The 8,888-nt window shown below is 48.1% G+C and overlaps 1 long non-coding RNA gene across 1 annotated transcript; it reads right to left on the bottom strand.

The window, feature by feature from the left end:
• Positions 1-4,251: 4,251 nt before the first annotated feature.
• Positions 4,252-5,577, bottom strand: LOC125999488 (uncharacterized). Its single transcript, XR_007492104.1, has 3 exons — positions 5,515-5,577; positions 4,609-4,670; positions 4,252-4,339 (listed from the first exon to the last, which is right to left on the bottom strand). It is a non-coding gene; the product is annotated as an uncharacterized LOC125999488 (long non-coding RNA).
• Positions 5,578-8,888: the final 3,311 nt, after the last annotated feature.

Below are 8,888 nucleotides of genomic sequence, written 5' to 3'. Positions count from 1 at the left end.
AAACTGGATATTGAGCTCCTATTTAATCCAGTTATACCACTCCTAGGGATATACCCGAGAAACACAACAATCTATTACAAAAATCCCTTCCTCACACCTATATTCATTGCAGCACTTTTTATAATATTCAGGCTCTGGAAACAACCAAGATGCCCTTCAACAGATGAATGGCTAAAGAAACTATGGTACATATATATACAATGGAATATTATGCAGCTATCAGGAGAGATGAAGTCATGAAATTTTCCTATACATGTATGTACATGGAATCTATGATGCTGAGTGAAATTAGTCAGAGGAAAATAGAGACACAAAATAGTATCACTCATTTATGGTTTTTTTGGGGGGGGGAGGTTTGGGTCACACCCGGCAGCGCTCAGGGGTTACTCCTGGCTCCATGTTCAAAAATTGCTCCTGGCAGGCTCGGGGGACCATATGGGATGCCGGGATTCGAATCAATGATCTTCTTCATGAAAGGCAAATGCTATCTCTCCAGTCCCTCATTTATGGGTTTTAAGAAAAATTAAAGACATTGAAATAATTCCCAGAAATGAGGGTCGGAAGGACTGGCTCAAGATATGAAGCTCACCACAAAGAGTAATGAGTGCAGTTAGAAAAATAACTACATTGAGAACTATCATAACAATGTCAGTGAGCAAGGGACGTAGAAAAACTGTCTCGAATACAGGCGGGGGGTGAGGGAGGGAAGAGATGGGGCATTGGTGATGGGAAGGTTGCACGGTGAAGGGGGGTGTTCTTGTTATGACTGAAACCCAAGTACAATTATGTTTGTAATCATGATGTTTAAATAAAGAAAAAAATGGATAGAACAGAGGTTAAGTTGCTCTCCTTTGCACCTTATCTGATCCCGGACACCACATAATGGTCCCGAGTACTGCCAGGAGTGACCCCTGAGCACTATTAGGTGTGAGCGCAAGCCTACCCCTTCCCCGCTCCCCAAAAAAGGAAAATATGGTACTGGCTCACAATGACCTGGTATTCCACTTACAAAGGAAGGAAATTTGGACACAATGCCAAGTGAAACAAGTCTGTTAAAAAGAGAAATCCACCTACACAAAGTGCTCACAATCTGTCCAATTCAGAGCCAGAAAGTAGAATGCTTGGGGTTAGACATGGGAATGATGGGAATAAGCAATCTATATTTAATGGGGATAGGGGTTCAATTTAGGATGATGAAAACAATTATGGAGGATGTTAGTGGAGTAGTCAAAACACCGAACATTTCCAGCAGCAAGATTGGAAGCATCTCTGGTTTCACTTCAATAAAACCTGTATTTTATTGAATGGTCCCTATGACAGATAATTATCATCTATTGGCTCAATAGTTGAGTGAAAAATCCACAGAATGGTATGAATATCCAGGGACAATAGAGATGAGGGACAGGAGGACCAATCCATGGTAGGAAACTTGCAACAAAGTACTTGCAGAGCAGTAGAGGTAGAGAAGGGACAACTATAACAACAGTAGTTGGAACTGATCACAATGAACAGGAACTGGGTGCTGAAAAAAGAACTATCCGCACAGTTCTTTTTTTCTTAACTAACAGTAGTGCAAATGACAGTATCTAAAAGAATAAAAGGGAGGGGGAAGTAAGTGAGTGAGTGTGTGAGAGAGAGAAGTAAAATGACTGCCCCAGAGGCAGGTCGGGGTAGGGAGGAGAGAAACTGGGGACAGAGGTGGAGGAAATGTGTACTGGTGAAGGGTGCTGTACACTGTAAGACTGAAACTCAATAAAGAAAACCTTTGTAACTACTGTGTTTAAATAAAAGGGGAAAGGCCAAAAAAAGGCAGTGACAATGGTGTGGAAAAAGGTAACCTCAGTACAGTTTCAGTGGGAATGTAAATTAGTACAACCTATATATGATAATTCTTTCAATGACCAAAATGTAAACATCACATGATCCAGTAAAAATCACTTGTAGGTATTTACTTAAAGGACTTGAAAACTCTCTATACTCTGTAGCAGCATGGTTCACTATGGCCAAAATATGGGATCTGACCTAAATGCCTATTATAGGAAGACTGAATAAAGGAGAGACAGACAGCCTAGCTACTGAATGGAATACTCAGATACTGAAGAAATTATGCATGCCTTTTGGACCAAGAGGAATGGAACATTAAGTGATCCTGCTCAGTGAATAAAGGAAGGCAATAAAAGGTAATGAGTAGATAGACAGACTCACTCATGTGTAAGTAACCCAATGAAGTGTTCTGGCCAAAGGCAACAAAATGCTTAGAGTCTATGAAAACAAAGTTGTTTATCTGAAATTCAGCTCATCAGTGGGGAGGTTGTAGGAATTGTAAGAGGAAATATTGTGTTAACATGATTGCATTAGAAATTTGGTAATGTATGTGGTGAGGTCCATACACAATTAGAAGTATGAAAATATGCCCCTGTGTAAATTAATATTTAAATTAAATGAACTATAAAATAAATAGAAAATACAGATAAAGATTACAAAATAAAAATATAAAAATATATTTTATAAATAGAAACAGAATGAGTAAGCTTGAGGAAATACCAAGAGGAATTCCAAAGGAAAATTCAGAAAAACCAGCATGGAAAAGATAGAAGAAAGTCTTCACAAACTGTGACACAAGTGTAATGTGAGCTGGAAAGACATTACAAGGGATAAATGTCATGCTTTAAGGCCAACCCTGGGTTCAGTACCTAGCACCAGGATATATGGTCAATTCACATATTCTGGTGCATGTTGAAAATAAACTGGGTGGGGCCAAGTTCCCCCACATTGGGCAGGGCCCCCTTTGCTGGCTGTCTGGGAGCCCCTTTATGACCTCACGAATTACACATGAAGAAGTGGGTGATTTCAGTCACTGGTTCCAGAATCTTGGTTCGGGCCAGAGGCATTTACCAGCATACAGGATAGGTGGAGGGGCTGAGAATAAAATGTCTCTGATCTAGAGCAGACCAATGGATAATCAGGCTAACAATGATTCATACACATCTGAGCAGAAGCCATCCTGCAATGAAGATCTAGTAGCAGGCCATGTCATCAGTATACCCCAAGATCTAAAGGAGGAACCCCATGTCTAGGATGCAGAAAAAGACCAACTCATGAGCACAATAGGCCCTGAGAAGATTTGGGGGTGTCTGGCAGCCAAGATGTTAAACAAGTTGCAGTCTCCAGTGATAAGTTGAACTCATAGAACATCTTAGGCTTTGTGGAAAACATCATGCAATTTCCTTTTCCTCTCAAACTGTGGATGTTGGTAGAAGATGATACCATTGAATCTGCTTACTGGAGTCAAAATGGAAAAAGTACTGTCATTGATGAAGACCTATTTCAAAGAGAAGTTCTACAACATACTGCCCCTGAAAGAACATTTGAGACAGACAGCTTATAGGTCTTTTCTGGCAACTTATCTCCATGGATTTAACAAAATAGGCTTGAGTTATATGTGTCAATTTCTAGGAAAAAAAAGAGAGTTAAGGTAAAAACAGCAACTCCCTCCCCTTACCCTTGTTTTCTATTCCTGATGCTATCAGATTAATAATATAATATGTAGGGGCTTAGTTTGGGGAATAACATATTTTTCACATGCCAGATTACCATAAGATGTAGGTACATATCCTAAGAGAGTAACTAGGCCTCTGTACTACAGCCCTTGAGGTGCAGATAGGACAAAGAAGTACAGGGCTTTTCATTCTGAACATACCTCTACCTAAGCTCCTATCTTTACTGAGCTGAACTTAGGGGATCCTAAAGCTTGCCAGCTTTTTATCTTTGCTGAAAATCAAACCGAACATTAGGATTTGGGGATGGGGAGGAATTGGACCTTTTACTCACAGCCTGACTGCAGTACTAAATTCTATTCCAGGTCTGCTACAACCCTAACTTCCGGAGAGATGAACCTCATCTCATTGAAAATATCCAAAGAAAAACCTACTGGAGAGCCTCTGCTGTCCAAGACAACCAATTGGCCCCTGCAGAAAAAAAGATGTCAACTGATTCCAGACAATATACTTATTTCCAGACCAGCAGTTCCTCCCAGAAAGATGAGGCAAATATGAAGAAGGAAGACACAACTTCTCAGAGACCCCAATCTTCCATATCAATGAACAATATATATATATATATATGTATATATATATGTCCACATCTTAAGGAAAATTGTGAGATGAAGGATGTGAACAAAGAGAGTGGGGTTTGTCCACAAATAGTGTCTCTGATTCTTTAACAAATGATAAAATGCAAAATCTCAAACTTACCAACAGTCACTGCACGTCCTCCGATTATGATCTGGTGATGCCACTGGATGATAAGTATTATTCCATGCTGCTACTCTCAGCCCAGTCTGCAAGTGACAATACTGATGATGAGCCAGATGGAGGTGCCTCAAATGACTACTGTGAAGTTAAAAAAAAACAGAACCCAAAAGTTGAGCCATCAATAACCAATACAAGTTGCTAATGTGCATGTCTCATGTTCTATCTACCTAATATAAGAAAGCAATACTATGGGGAAAAATAAACATTCTTGAGAATCATCAATCTTTTTCTATTTTCTATCTTCTTCATGGAGGGAGGCATACCAGACAGTGAACAGAACCCATAGATAGCTCACCCAGAAGTCCTTGGAGGCAGAAAATCCTGGGCCACGACCGCCTTTGGTCCCTTGTCCTTTCACTAGAAGCAGGTGCATTTTTTCATTTCAGCCTTGGGTTTGGCAGGAACAGGAGGCCCACCTCAAGGCTGATCCCTGGGGAAGGGTCTAGAAGAGCTTCCCACCACCCAGCTCCCTCAGTATCATCCTGCCTGGAGCCTGAGTGAGGTTCCAGTCTAAGGGCCTGGGGTCCAAACAAAATGGGGTCCAAACAAACAGGTGTCCCTGGGGGCACCTGCGTTTTGGAAAAAAAAAAAACCTTAGGATGGCTGGTGAGGCAGGATAAAGCCTGTGCTTTCTTCAGTCTTTTAGGCTCCTAGTCCAGCTCAGACACTGTCCAGAGGAGCCTGGCAGCAGTGTGGCACAGGACAAGAAAGTGCAGGAGCATGGGAAAAGCCCAGGGAGCTCCCCAGCGCCCCCACACCATTTCCCCTCCCTGGGAGAAGTCTCTGGGTTGCAGAGACAGGCAGAGTGCTTACAGGGTTCTGTCCAGGACCAGGAGGGTCTCTGGCCCAGGGAGTTCAAGGCACTTCCGCACTCCAGGGACCTGGCTGTCCCCGGAGAAAGTCACCCACACTCAGGATGCCCGCGGCACTGCCCTATATAGGGGCCACACCCCACCGGGCCGACAAGCAGCCACTGCATTAGCTCTGGAGGGAGCACCCTAAGGCCATGGATGACCGGCACTTCCGGCACAGCTGGGTCTTGAAAACAGGAAGTTTTCCGGTTTTCAACCTAAAAAACCGGAAGTAAAAGGGAAGGAGCCTCGTTGCGGGCGGAGGGGCCTGAGGACAAGCAGGAAAAGCAGAGGGCGATGAGGCACCGAGGAACCTGGAGGGAGAGGCTGGGACGAGATGAGACATTTACTGAGCAAGACGCTGGGAACCGAGAATCCGCGGGACGGAGTTTCTGCGGACCGAGTGTCTGTGGGGAAGGGCTAAGGAGGAGGAGGAGGGACAGGAGGCAGGAAGTCTGCGAGGGAGAGGGATGGGGTGGGAGGGAGCAGGAGGCAGCAACTCGGAACGGGATTGGCTGGGGAGGAAGAAGGGCAGCGCCTAGGGAAGCTTGGCTGGAGAAGGGGCGGGAACAAAGAGGAGTTGCTGGGGGAAGGCGGGCCGGGAGGAACACGACTTGGCTCAGGATTGTGGGGAGAAGAAGGGCGGGGCCTGGGAAGAGCTGGGGTAGGGTGGGGGCAGGGTCGCAGAGCAGGCACTGAAGAAGGGTGATGGGGGGCTGGGAGGAGGATTGGAGGAGACTTGGCCCGCGATTGGCCGAGGAGAGAAAGGGCGTGACCTGGGGGAAGACTGAGGAGGTGACGAGGGGGGGGCTGCAGAGCAGGTGCTGGGGGAGGGAGAAAGGGGGCTGGGAGAGGAAATGGGGGGAGGTCCTGGGCTGCTGCAAGGATGGAGTGAACAGATGGGGAGTGGCCAGGCTGGCTCAACAAAAATGAAATTGAGGCCCCCCCAGGACTTGGTGTCAGGGCCTGCTCAGCATCCTTCAGATATCATGACCAAGACCCCCAGTCCCAGCTGCACTCTTGTTTATGTTACAGCTCAGAAGATCTGGCCCCAGAATGGCCCTAATCTCAGCATGGACACCTGGGAACACGGGGGTAGGGGCCAGGCTCTCACCCCTACACTCAGGACTGAATGTCCCTGGTCACGGTTAGGGGAGACCAGTGCCAACCTGGTGGGGCCCCAATTGTTCCCGTGGCCTTTTGAAAATGGGTGAGGACATGGCTCAGCTGAGTCCTGGGCAGGGGACCTAGAGGTCCTTGAGAAAGGGAAGGAGGCAGGACAACGCTGAGTCCCTGCTTTCCTGCCTAGAAGCTGTAGAGACACCAGGAAGATCCCTGACTCAGGTGTCTGGTCCATGTGACCCCGTGGGCCCAGTGCATGTTTCCTCACAGGCATAGCTTTCCCCTCCTGTCTCCTGGCCTGGGCTTGATGCTGTGCCTGGAGGTCAGCTCTTGTTTGCAGGCCTGGCTCAGAGTTAAGGGTCCAGGTTCTGGGCTTCTTGTGCTTTTCACTCTGGGTCTCCCCTGCCCACCCATGCATGTCAACTCTGTCCTGAGACCTGTGGACCCCTCTCCGTGCCTCAAAATGCTCCCCTGCAGGCGGCCCAGGCAGTGTTGGGTTGAGAGAGTCCTGGGGATCCGACTGGGGTCCTGGCCATCACCCACCATGTGCTCAGTCCCTGGGAAGGAGGGTGGTCCCCTTTTATTAACTATGGATTTTTCTGCAACTAGCTGGGGCAGGTTCTGGCCTGGGTATGGTCACAGACTAACCGAGAGGAACAGCATTAGGAGTGCAGGCAGGCATCTGAGTGGGTGGTGTCCCCCGTCACCAGGCACCCAGACCAGGCACCCAGCTGACTGACTCTCCGGAAAACGACCTCCAATGCTGGACCCTTTGATCCTGCTGACCTAAAGGGTGAACTGGCACCTACTCCCCCTACTTTATTCACTTCCTACTTCTACCAATCCTCTCCCTTCCTCCCCTTCTTCTTTCTCATCCTTCCCCTTTTTGTCTCTTCCTTTCCCCTGTTCCTCCTCGTTCCCTTCCCTTCCCTGCCTCCCTCTCCCTCTTATCCTCCCTTCACTCCTCCATTTCCTTCCTCCTCTCCTTTCTCTCACTTTCCTTACTCCTACTCCTCCTTGCATCTCCCATCCTCTTCCTCCCCCACTCTTCCTCTCCCTCTCCTGTTTACCCTCCTTTTCCCATTTCCCTTCCACATTCTCCCCTTCTCCCTTTCTCTCCCTTGTTCTCCCCTTCTCCTTCCTTGCTTCCTTGCCCTATCCCTCTATTGTTCCTTCCACCCTCCTTCCTCTCCTGCTCTTCTTCCCTCTTCCTGCTCCATACCCCTTCCTTCATCCTCCCGATACTCCCAGAGGTTGCCAAGAACAGAGCCTGGTTTCAGAAGGCAGTTTGCAGAGATAATAGATGGTCTCTGGCCTGAGTTGAGTGTGATATCATCAGGGGACGTGGGGCCGACTCATCAGTTGTGCACTGTACAAGGGGCCCAGTTTCCAGTGGATGTGGGATGTCAGGGGAACAGAGAGGTGTCAGGAAACACTTCAAGACTAGCTCCTTAATGTCTGCAGGGCCAGTCTCCCCTCCTGTGACCCCTCCCAGCTCAGGAAAGCTACCTCATGAGCCAGGCCTGGCCTCTCCCTCTGTGAGGTCCATGGATATCCCCTCTGTGAATCTGAGCACTGCCACTCCAGTTCCAGGCCACTGATAGCACCTTCTTCAGGACAACCCCCACCAGCCCTGATACTGGCCTTAGGCCCCTCTGTCCAGAACCCCACAGAAGAAAGCTCTGCTTTCTTCCTGGCCCAAGAATTTCCAACCTGGATGCCCAGGCCCTTCCTGTTCATGTATGCCCCTTTGTGACTCCTGCCCCAGCCCACAGCCCACAACTCCCACACACAGCTGCTGGACATGAGCAGAAGCTGCAGGTCTCCAGGGTCCTCAGCCCTGGACACGTCTCTTCCTGTCCATGCAGCAGCTTTCACTTACCTGGTGCTGCCCCAGGGAACTGGCCGCTTACTTCCTCAGGCGACCTTTCCTGCCTTGCAGCACCCTGAGGGCTCCCCTCCTTGGGCAGTGTTCAGGGCTTCTCTTGGGTGGGAGTTGCTCCCAGCTCTATTTACAACAGGCACTGTCTACAGTGTCGAGTCTGTCCACCCTATTTGCCAGGGTCTGTGGCCCAGGGTGCATGCACCCAGAGGTCCCCTTAGGAAGGACGGGCTATTTCAATGTCTCCTGGCTAAGGTGAGGAGGGGCTGTATCCTGTCCCGAGGTACTTCCCGAGCTCAGGATTTCTGGGTGTGCACCTGGGCCATGCAAAGCCTAAGAAACATGACAGATATGCTGATTAATTGTGTGGATGAAAATAAAATACCATCTCTGCACAGAGGAAGGGAACAGGAAACCTCCTCACAATTTCAATTGAGGGCTAGCTGGAGGAAGAAGCTGTCACGGAAAGTGGCAGTTAGCTGCGTATCCTTCTACTGGCCCAGGGCAGGTTTCATCTCTTCAGCTGCCAGACCACGTGGGTAAGGTGCAGAGGGCACTTGTTTGATTTAATTTTTGGCATTTTGGTCCCACACCTAGTGGTCCTCAGGTGCTGCTCCAACTTGTTGCTCAGAGGAGGGTCCTGGCACTGCTCCAGTGTGCTACACTGTGAGGGGATTGACTAGGAGTCATGTCAGGAAAACATGCGGTGTGGCCCTTAAG

The sequence above is a fragment of the Suncus etruscus genome, chromosome X (assembly GCF_024139225.1).
Source record: "Suncus etruscus isolate mSunEtr1 chromosome X, mSunEtr1.pri.cur, whole genome shotgun sequence".
Lineage (NCBI taxonomy): Eukaryota > Metazoa > Chordata > Mammalia > Eulipotyphla > Soricidae > Suncus > Suncus etruscus.
Note: the sequence above shows the minus strand (reverse complement) of the source record. Positions and strands in the feature narration are given on the sequence as shown.